Below are 11,282 nucleotides of genomic sequence, written 5' to 3'. Positions count from 1 at the left end.
TATATAACTATATATATATATTATTATTATTTATTTTATTTTTTTAATTTAGGGGTGCCACCCCAAAAAAGAGGCTATAATCACCACTGAAGCTGGATGACAGCCTTCAGCAGAGCAGTGCTATTTTTTTTATTTATTTTTTTTATTTGTATGTTTTTTTAGGCATTAAAAATAGAGCAGCAGGATGATGAGGCTGTGCGTTTTTTGTTTTCACGGCCCTGCAGGGCTGAACTTGTCCTGCCAGCTGCTCTCATGTTCAGTGTGACGTTGAGTCCGACCCGCTGCAGGAGAGACACGTCAGGATCAATACGCTTTGACCTCCTCTGCTCTCAGTCCTTTATCCTGCAGTCATCCCTTACTCCTTTTTCTCTCATCCATCCATTGCTCTGAAGCTCTGTTATCTCCTGTTCACCTTTTTGTTTTCATCCTTTCATCCTCTGCTCTACTTTCAGTTTGCTCCTCGGACCATATTTATTTTTTTCCTCGTTTTTACTTCACTCATCTGCATCCTCACTCTTTCCCCTCCTCTCTGTGACACATCATGTATAATTAAGGGAGATCGCTGTTCTTCATGAGGCCAACATTAGTTAGCTGTCAGTGATGCTCACAGCCACAAGTGTGTGTGTGTCTTCATATTTATGTGTGTGTGGTGCAGGAAAGATTAAAAAACAGTCATAATTTAGCAACTAAAGGCATTAACTCAGCTCTGTTAGTAGAAAACTTTTGCATTTCTCTGCAATAATCACAACTGTAATTTCTAAAATGTATGAAATGTAAATAAAAACAGAACTCGGTGATTGAATAATTTCATAAGCTAATTTTAACTTACAATGGAACATATAAACATATCAAATGTTTCAATTAAAAACAAATTCAAGTTTAAAAATAGTCATTTTTGAATTTGATGGCAGCAACACACACAGTGTTGGAACAAGTTTGTATGAAACATCCCGTCTTCTTTTAACAACGGTCTGTAAACATCTGAGGGGAGCAGCTGCTGGGGTTCTTGGAGAATGTCGTCCACTTCTTGTCTGATGTAGGATTGTAGCTGTTCAACAGTCCTGGTTATTTTTTTCCAGATTTTAGTTTGATGTGCCAGGTTTTTTCAGCTGGTGAGAGGTCAGGACTGCAGGCAGACCAGTTCAGCACCCAGACTCTCCTACAGAAGTTGTGAACGGCACAGCAAACTGTATTTACAGACAATGGTTTGTGGAAGTTCCCGAGCCTTTTTAATCTAGCGCCACCTGAGGGCCTGAAGTTCACAGACATCCAGCCTTGCAGCCTCGTCCTGATAGTAGGAACCTTGAGTAGGATGCACAACGTCTTCCCAATTTCCTGTCGTGGAACATTATTTTGAAATTCTTCCACTATTTTTAAAAGCAATTTATTTCAGACTGGTGAACCTCTGCCCATCTTTACATTTTTCATTCAGCCTTTATTTATACATGTTAGTCTCACTGAATCACAACTACTCATTTACAAGACAGACATGTTTTTAGACAAAACCACAGTTAAGCAACAACAACAGTCATTAAATGCATATAAAATGAAAAGTAAATAAAAGTAGGGCTACAAAACAAAATAAAATCAAGCTACAATATGAAACAAGATAAAATACTAAAAACAAGAACATGTATACGTTGATTTTTGCATTGAACTTAACAATTGTTTAAAATCCCTTAGAGAGATCAAAGTTGACAGCTTCAGTTTTTTTGCAAGGTGTTCCAGGATATAGGAGTGGATTAAGAGAAGGCTCTTTTGGTGAGTTCAGTCCTCACTGAGGGAACACTGCAGGTAATGATGTATTGAGAGCGCACGCTGTAGCTGCACTGACGACGTGACATGTAGGAGGAGATATATGAAGACAACAGACCAAGGAGTGATTTAAAGTTGATAATGTACCAGCGAGAGAGTCTGTGTGAAAATAATGATGACCAGTTAACCAGTGGATACAGGGTGCAGTGGTGGGTACGGTAGTTACAGCCAGTTACGCATCTTAGCGCACCGTGATGGACAGCGTCCAACATCTATAAGGTGCTTGCAGGAGCATGTAAATAATGTCATCAGTCAAAGGCCAGAAAGTAGCAGTTACAAGGTGTTTCCTAGCATTCAGAGTTAAGCAAGATCTATTTTTGCAAAAGAAACACAATTTTAATTTCAGTTTCTTTATCAAGTTTTTGACATGCAGCTTAAAAAAGAGATGTGCATCGACCAGGATTCCCAAGTATTTATAAGAGACCACGAATTCAATAGGAACGAGGATAAAACAGAAGGAATGACTGCTGGTACCAACTTCCTGTTTGAAAATAACATCCCTTTGGTTTAATCAACATTTAGCACCAGTTTGAGATGGAACAAATCTGACTGGATGATGTCAAAAGCAGACTGTAAACGCTGAAAAACCTTAGCAACTGTTCTAGTTTGGCAATAGACAACTGTATCGTCAGCATAGAAACTTAGGGATGCATCAAGAATGATCTGACCTACATTACTTATGTAAAGAGAGATGGTCCTAAGACTGAGAAAGTTGTGGTACACCATTATGGACATTATTGACACTTCAGAGATTCAGCCTCTCTGAAGTGTTCGTTTTATACCCACTTCTCTTACTGACCTGCTGCCAAATAACCTAATAAATGCTTCAAAATGCTTATCCAGCTGTTTCTTATTCCTACCACTTACTTTTACAACCTTTAATTACCCCTATCTCATCTTTTTTCAGACATCAAATTTAAAAAATCTAATTTCTCCACCCAAAATTTTACAATTTATTGGTTTAACTATGGCAGCACGGTGGCGCAACTGGTAGAGCTGCTGCCTCTCAGCGAGCAGGTCCCTGGTTCAAACCCCGGTCCAGGTGCCTTCTGGGTGGAGTTTGCATGTTCTCTCCGTGCATGCGTGGGTTTTCTCCGGGTGCTCCGGTTTCCTCCCACAGACCAAAAACATGCATGTTAGGCTGATTGGTAACTCTAAATTGTCCCTAGGTGTGAGTGAGAGAGTGAATGGTTGTTTGTCTCGTTTGTCTCTATGTGGCCCTGTGATGGACTTGCGACCCGTCCAGGGTGTACCCCGCCCCTCGCACAGTGATTGCTGGACATGGGCACCAGCGACCCCCGTGACCCAAAATGGAATAAACGGGTAAAGATAATGGATGGATGGTTTAACTATGCAGCACGGTGGCGCAACTGGTAGAGCTGCTGCCTCTCAGCGAGCAGGTCCTTGGTTCAAACCTCGGTCCAGGGGCCTTTCTGGGTGGAGTTTGCATGTTCTCTCCATGCATGCGTGGGTTTTCTCCGGGTACTCCGGTTTCCTCCCACAGTCCAAAAAACATGCATGTTAGGCTGATTGGTAACTCTAAATTGTCCCTAGGTGTGAGTGAGAGAGTGAATGGTTGTTTGTCTCGTTTGTCTCTATGTGGCCCTGTGATGGACTTGCGACCCGTCCAGGGTGTACCCCGCACCTCGCACAGTGATTGCTGGACATGGGCACCAGCGACCCCCGTGACCCAAAATGGAATAAACGGGTAAAGAAAATGGATGGATGGATGGGTTTAACTATTGGATATGTTAACTAGATGCTTCACTGTGCTGGTGTAGGTTCTCAGTCATCCAGGACGTGGTAAATCCAAAGAAAAGGTTAATAAACAAAACTACTGGATTTCTATTCTGTGGCTGAGGACGTTTTGCTTCCCATCCAGGAGGCTTTATCAAATCAAAAGCTGTCTGAAGTGTGTGGCGTTCCAGGCTTGATAAACTGCACGAGAGCCTTCATTGAATATTCTGTTTAAAGTTGAGGCAGCTCAACCAGAGAAGGGAACCAAAACATCTTCAGCCACAGAGCGAGGCCCACGTTTTTATGAATAAACTGTGGGTTTCTGAGATTTGCAAATTATTGCATTTTCTTTTTAACTTGCACAGCGTCCCAACTCATTCAGATAAGGGCATTTTATAATAAACTGAACATATGGAAAATTATCTTTCTATGTGATGCAGCTTCTCAACACTTCATAGTTTTATTCTATTTAAAGAAGCTTAATTTATGATGGCGTTGCTTTTCTTTTTGCTCGTCATTTGGTCAGCTCTGTGTGTGTGCTTGAGAAAAGCTGAGAATGACTTCTTAATTTAGCTAGTAGGCATTCTTTCAAGCCTAGGTTTTAAATAGCATAATTTTCTATTCTTATTCTGTTTTCTGGCATCTCTTTGATGCTCTGCCAGAGACGACTAAAGAAAAACAAGCCCTATTCTGACTTGAGCTCACAGCCAAGAGGAGCCAGTGAGAGACTGGATGTCAGGACAATAATGCACCAGGGTTGTGATGACAGAACTGCAAGCGGGGGAGCAAGAAAAGGAGATGTTTGATCAAACAAAATATGTATTGTCATAGTTGGTTTTAATAGATGAGCAGTGAGGGTGGCAGAGAAAATCAACACCATGCAGGAAGGAGTGGGGGAGGTTATTAGATGGTGTGGCTGCGGGAAAAAATAAGTAGATTAAAACATCAAACAGATTTGATATGAGACGTCGATGCAAGCAGATACTTTATTAAGCCCATTTCTGCTAAAAGAAGACTGAAGGAAAATAAAAAAACGATAAACAGTACGCCAATGCCTCCCGTCGCTGAAGGATTTGAATACTGAACGTTTGTACTTTTTGAGATGAGTGTTTTTCTGGACTGGAGCTGAACAGGAAATGCAAATAAACCTTAATGTTTTGGTGCAAGATATTCAAGTGGTATGAGTTACACTATGTAGAAGAAGAGAGGTGGTTCTTTATTTATTTATTGCTTGTCCAAGGCCGTGCAGAGAGACAGATCCTGGCAAGAGCAATTTTATCCACCACCAGGTGCAATGGTGGAACTAGGGGGTGGCCAGTGGTGGCCTTGGCCACCACAGATTAATCTTCGGTCACCACATTCATATGAGGAAACTACATGCAGCAATATTAAAACTAGAAAGCACTGTTTGCGCAGATGATTGGGGTGGTCCATTTACACGTATACTGTAGTGGTGGCCATCTTGGATTTTCCCTTGGAAACTCAACGTTTGAAAGTGACATTTCTGAGCGTAGATTCAGCCACACACCAAAATGGAAGTTGGGACGTTACTTATTTTTGAAGATATCTATTTCACAAGATGGATTGACAGACGGAGGGAGGGTATTTCTATTCTCTCCTCTCCGCTCCACAACAGAGGACAAAAATAAGCAAACCATCAATCTAGAGTGAAATATTAAGGAGAAAACACAAAATAGACACAAAGGTCAGAGGTCATACACACAGAGATGATAATCACTGAAAACTTGAATGAAGCAGATAATTCTGTTTCACACAAACAGTCAAAATGATGACCAAAAAACATCTTATTTGCTTTTTGTGATTGAGCGCAAATTTTGCTAATTTATAAACACCATCAAACTGGTTGATCCACTACAACAAGGTGCTATTTATAAGACTGAGTTTGCTGCAGGATCTCAGACTGAAGAAGTCTTTTGTATAAAAGATGAAACGTTTTAACAAAGAAGAATCCATCCTGACCTGAGGACCTGACTAAACCTTGTTAGATCATTTATAAACAGTTGTTTTGAAACTTGACGTCTTACAGAATCCAAACTTTTATTGATTCATTTATTTCACACAAAAAAAGTTATGTTAACTTTTAACAATGTTAGACGGAAATGAAAATGCTTAGCTGTGCAGTATGGATGGAGTTTGTGTTGACTGATATGATGAATTGAATCAATTCATTTAACACTTCTGATCAAGAGCAGGGGTGCATTTTATACAGCTCATGAAAAACTGCTATTGTTGGGTGTAACTGGGACCCATGTGATGAGAACGACAATAAAGTTACTTGAACTTAACTTGAAAACAAACACAAACTCACAAAATAAAACTAAAAACCCAGTGAATGAGAGAAAAAGCTCAGATGTTTCACCTTTTTTTTTACATTTGCCAAAGTTGGTTGACACAAACTGCTAACTTCAGTATTTTCACAACCATCAGTGCAATCATTTATAAGTTTGTATTTATATTTAGTATGTAGATCAATAAAATTACACTGTAAAGCATAATGTCAAATAGATTATAAAATGTTCATGTGATGATATTTACATTCTCATTGTGTGAGTCTGAAGCAGAAACTTGCTATTGAGAAGGAAACATGATGCTTAAAGATGCTCTAGTTTTCTGCTAAAGTCAAATCAGCAAAAGTCCAAACAGGTTTTTATATATGGGAACATTTTTTCATTGTTTTCACTGAAAGATGTAGAAATCTCCTGCTTACAAAAACATGCATGATAACAGCAGCGCTGGAGCTGTACTCGTGCCATCATCATCCTTTTCTCATGCATCCTGAGTTAGTGACCACTTTTACAGAAAGTGATGATGATCCATTAGAGCAGAATTTGATCTTGCTCCACAAATCATATTTGATTGCAGAACCTGTAAGGGAATAAGGTTTTGTGGCTCAGAGTGTGCAGGTGCACACTACGTACACGCTTAATATCAGGCGTAGACGTTTGTGCTCCAGCAGGGTGTGTGTGAGGGGTTTGGGAGCGTGACTGGTAATGATCAGGTCAGTGGTTTCTGTCCTCCACTCTGTGAGAAGGTCACATGCTCTGTGTTAGAGTGCTCAGTATGGATCCGCTACATAATAACTACAAGGGGAATGTCAGCTAAAATATATTTATATTTAAAATTCTTTTTAGGGATGACCACATGAGCATAGCTTTATTATGTAACAATCAGAACATTGATTTTCTTAAACATTTTGTTTTTACTCAAGAAAAGGCCAGCGACCCAATAAGAGTAGGCCCATAGACCACTTTTGGGTCACGACCCACCAGTTGAGAATCACTGAAAAAATTTCAAATTTCACAACATTTTTAGTGATGAGAGAAAACCTTTTAACATGATTCTGTTTGTTGGTTGAACCCACGTGCAGGCAGAGGCAGGAGAACTTGGGAGAAGAAATAATAATGCCTTTTTATTTTTACAAATAACAAAACAAAGTGCTGACTTGGCAGCAAAGACACATTTGGAGAAGACCGGTGCTGCAGACACAGAACATGCCCAGACACGGGAGGAGTGGAAATACACAGACTTTATGCAGGACTAATGAGACAGAGTGAGAAACACCTGGGGTGATTGGGATTCAGGACAGGTGTGACAGGAACAGAACTCAGGAAGAGAAGACACGGGGGAGCGCAGGAAGACACGGCAAACAGGAACCCCCCGCATTATTGTTATTGGACATTTTAAATCCTGTGAAATGTTTTCATGTCACAAATGATTTACAATATTAGAAACACATACACAATATTTGTCAAACATCCTTTTGGCTAAAAGACCTGAGCAGCCCTGGGACTTAAAAAAAGACAGTGTTTCCTTAAATTCATTAAAAAAAAAAATTGTACAAAGGGCTGAAACAGTGAGAAATTTAATTTCATGATAAAACAGAAGACAATGAAGATCACAAAGTGAAAGTCAGACTTCTGAGTGCACAAAGTGTCTAAATATACCACATACGTACATCCGTGTACAAGAAATGAACAAGCACAAAGCGCAAAATATATTCTCAGTCACCTTGAAGTATTAAACAAGAGTTTTTCTGTACCCTGAAAAACAGAAAGTTTGAGCTCAGTTTGCCTCCATGGAGCCTGAGTATTACTTTCCCCCTCCACATCCAGCACATCGATTTATCTCAGATGTTTCCTCATCAAGGCCGCAGATCGATGCCTTCATTAACTCAGACCTTCACAGTTTTTTGGGGGCTTTAAAGAAATCGCCACTCCCTGATAAAAACAGGACAGGTGTGTTGCCAGACATGCACAAAAGCCTGATCCCTAATTGGCAAATAACTCAGTAAATTGCATCTTTAAATCTTTATTTTCACGTAAAAGTGCTGCTGCAGTGATAGTGTAGAAGGATAACGCCTAAAATCAGAACAATGCTTGTCCTTTTCAGCTGCTCAGCTACAAGGTGGATTACTGGTTTTAAACCCTCCCCAGTTTCCTTTGATTCATAGGAATTTAACTCTCGGCGTGTCAGCTCAGCCAATTAGGTGTGCAGTGTCATGAAATGAAGTGTGTAACGGTCGATAAGGAGCGCTCATAACTGTGCTGGCATGAATCGTGATGTAACGGTGAGCAGTGCTTCACTGGGACAGGTCACGCATGAGTCACAAAGTTAGGATCTGTACAAACCTGTTTTATTCTGTGATAAAACAGTCTTTTATCAGCACTTTGTATGTATACGTTTAAAGAATTGACTTTTTGCGTTAAAGGTTTTTTGGCTATGTGAAGGGCTTTAGCTGTCTTTTTATCCTCTGAGCCGAGAACAAAGCAGAGCTAGAACCAGAGCTTCTTTAGCAGTTTAAGTCCAACTTTTTTTTATTGATCTTAATAATGATCTTAATGCAACCAGGGCTATTTTAGCACATAGACCCTCCGTGCTTGTTTAGTTTCCATTGTAAGTCTCTGTTGGGATTTGAGTTGAGCTGACCTAATTCTGTTTTGAGACTTTAATTTAGATTAACATATTTTTCGGATTATAAGGCGCACTTCAAATCCTTTAATTTTCTCAAAAATCAACAGTGAGCCTTATAATCCAGTGCACCTTATGTATTAATTCTGGATGTGCTCACCGACCTCGAACAATTTTATGTGGTACAACTGAACAATGTTGAGAGTTATTGTGAATAAGTTGAATAAAGTTTGACTTATCCGGCTGTTTTGTTTCACTTAATGCGCCTTATTGTCCAAAATATATGATATACATTTAGTTTTTCTATATTATGAATTAGATTAAAGTATATTACTTTGTAAAATTTGAAATGAATCATGATCCTTAAATCACATACATACAATTCATAGTGAGTACTTCTGAGGAAAAAGCACATTTTGCTGGCTAAAAAAAAATATATATTTTTTATATGATCTAATTAAAATAAGACATAAAAATGTATTAAAAATTAATATATATTGGAAAATTTAGAAGCAATTTCCAAAATATTTTAAATAAATAAATAAATAGAGAAAATGTTCAAATGCTTTAAAATGGTTGATTCATAGTTCATCATGTTAGAATATATATTTACACAAGTAATTTAAAACATTTATGAATTCATATGGTTTGATTAAGCAAACAATTAAAAAAGCATTTAAAACTAAACTAAAAATCAATTTTTTCCAAGGTTTTCAACCTGATGCAGCTGCTACTGCTGCAGATTTTTGAAAATAATTAATAAAGATGATGAAGTGAGTTGAGCCTACGTCTACTTTCTTCCTGGATCTTTCAAGTCGGATCAGCACTGGTTGAAGAACAGACTTGACAGCCATTAACTCTTGTTAGACTGTATTGATAATCGCAGTTGTTAGTCTGGTTATTGAGCACAACAGAACAAATCCCACAGATATTCTGACTTGTGTCTAGAACATGGTTATCTTGTTTGATGTCATTCTCAGATTTTGCTTTTGGAGGTAAAAGGAACGCATCATTACGTCAGTTCTCATATCATCAGTTCTCAATCATAAACGTTCATTTGCGAATACACAATCGATGTTGGAATAAATAATTGATGTTGTATATCTGCAGCACAATGATGGTTTTCTGTTTTATTGTGTGAACGTTTATGAAGCACTGTGATCCATTTTTCTTACGTACATTTTTCGTCGTCTTTCTCGTTCCACAGTTTTTGTGCAATTTCAACAAATCGTAGATTAAAACGTTCAGCTCGTTTAGGACAATCCTGCTGTTACCTTTGCTTTTGGCGCAACTTTAGCTTTTTGAAATATTTAGCCTTTTCTGTCATTTTTTTCCTCATAGAAAAAGAATTGAGCTCATTTTACATCCTTCAAATTTTTAGATCTGTTTACAACACTTTACTGCTCCTTTCACATTTTGTTCTGGTTCAGCTTCTTTCAGCTTCCTTGCACAAATTTTAACTTTTTTTTTTTTCAGCTAATTTCAGCATTATTTTCAGCTGGGGATGTTTTTTGCTGTTTTGTGCTCCTTTCAGGTTCTTTCTGCTAACTGCAATGTTTTTGAGCATCTTCTAACTTATTTCTGCTAATTTTGACTTATTTCTGCAAGTTTCAGCTTTTTCTGCTATTTCAGCTACTATTTAGTTGTTTTCTGCTAATTTTAGTTTTTTTTCAGCTAATTTAACATTTTTTGCACCCATTGCAATTTTTTCAGCCTAATTTGGCAAAAATTTGCTCTTTCAACTTCCTTCTGGTAATTTAAGCTTCTTTCTCCCCTTTTAGGTACTTTTTAGCTGTTTTTTTGTTGTTGCTAATTTCAGCATTTTTCATATAATTTCCATTTCTTTGTGCTAATTTCTGGTTCTTTCATCCTAATTAAAATCTTTATGCAAATTTCAGCTTGTTATGCTCCTTTCAGCTATTTTCTGCTAGTTTCAGCTTTTTCTGCTCTTTCAGCTACTATTTAGCTCTGTTGATGCTGTTTTTAGCTTTTTCGGGTAATTCCACTTTTTTAGCTCATTTCAGCGCTTTCCACTTCTTAAGCTTTTTTTCTGCCTTTTTAGCTACATTTCAGCTATTTTTTTTTGTTGTTGTTGCTAATTTCAGCTTTTTTGTTTTAATGTCCATATTTTTGTGCTCACTTCTGTTTGTTTAAACCTAATTCAGCAAAAATGTGTCCTTTCTGCTTTCTCTGCTAAGTCTATGCTAGGCTTGCTCTTCCATTTCACACAGCACATTTTTTAGCTTATTTCAGCTGTTTTTCAGCAGTTCTTCTGTAATAAGCATTCACACTGCATTTTCACAGGAAATGCAATTTTTCTAGTTTTATTTGATTTGATTTTTTACTGTGATGTTTCATTTGTTTTTCCAGCATTTGGACAGCTGTTTGTAAGGGTATTGTTTTAATATTGTTCTAAAATATATTATAATAAAAGCAGGATAGATATTGCTGAGAACACATCTTAAAATCCACTTAGCATCCAAACTGATTACACGTGTCTCTGCAGCGCTGTTTAAAGTGTGTGTATGCATCTGTGTGTTTAAGCAGGTCTGAGAAAGGAGCACTTTGCTGTCATTAGGTGAGATCATGTAAAGACAAGAAGACCTGGTTAATTTTTCATGTCCAGCCTTTGGAAATATAAAATATGCATTCAACCCTTGTTAGACAAGAAGTAGTCTATTTCTCTCATTCACATTCTGTCTGATTCACACAATCTTCCACTTTTCCCTTATATACTGTTTTTAGCTCAGCACTTTCTTTCAGCCTCTCAGCATGTTTGGCCTTCTTTCTCATTCTGCCGG

This window comes from Nematolebias whitei, chromosome 8 (assembly GCF_014905685.2).
Source record: "Nematolebias whitei isolate Nwh7 chromosome 8, NemWhi1, whole genome shotgun sequence".
NCBI lineage: Eukaryota > Metazoa > Chordata > Actinopteri > Cyprinodontiformes > Rivulidae > Nematolebias > Nematolebias whitei.
The sequence above is the reverse complement of the archived record's forward strand: the minus strand, read 5'-3'. Positions refer to the sequence as shown.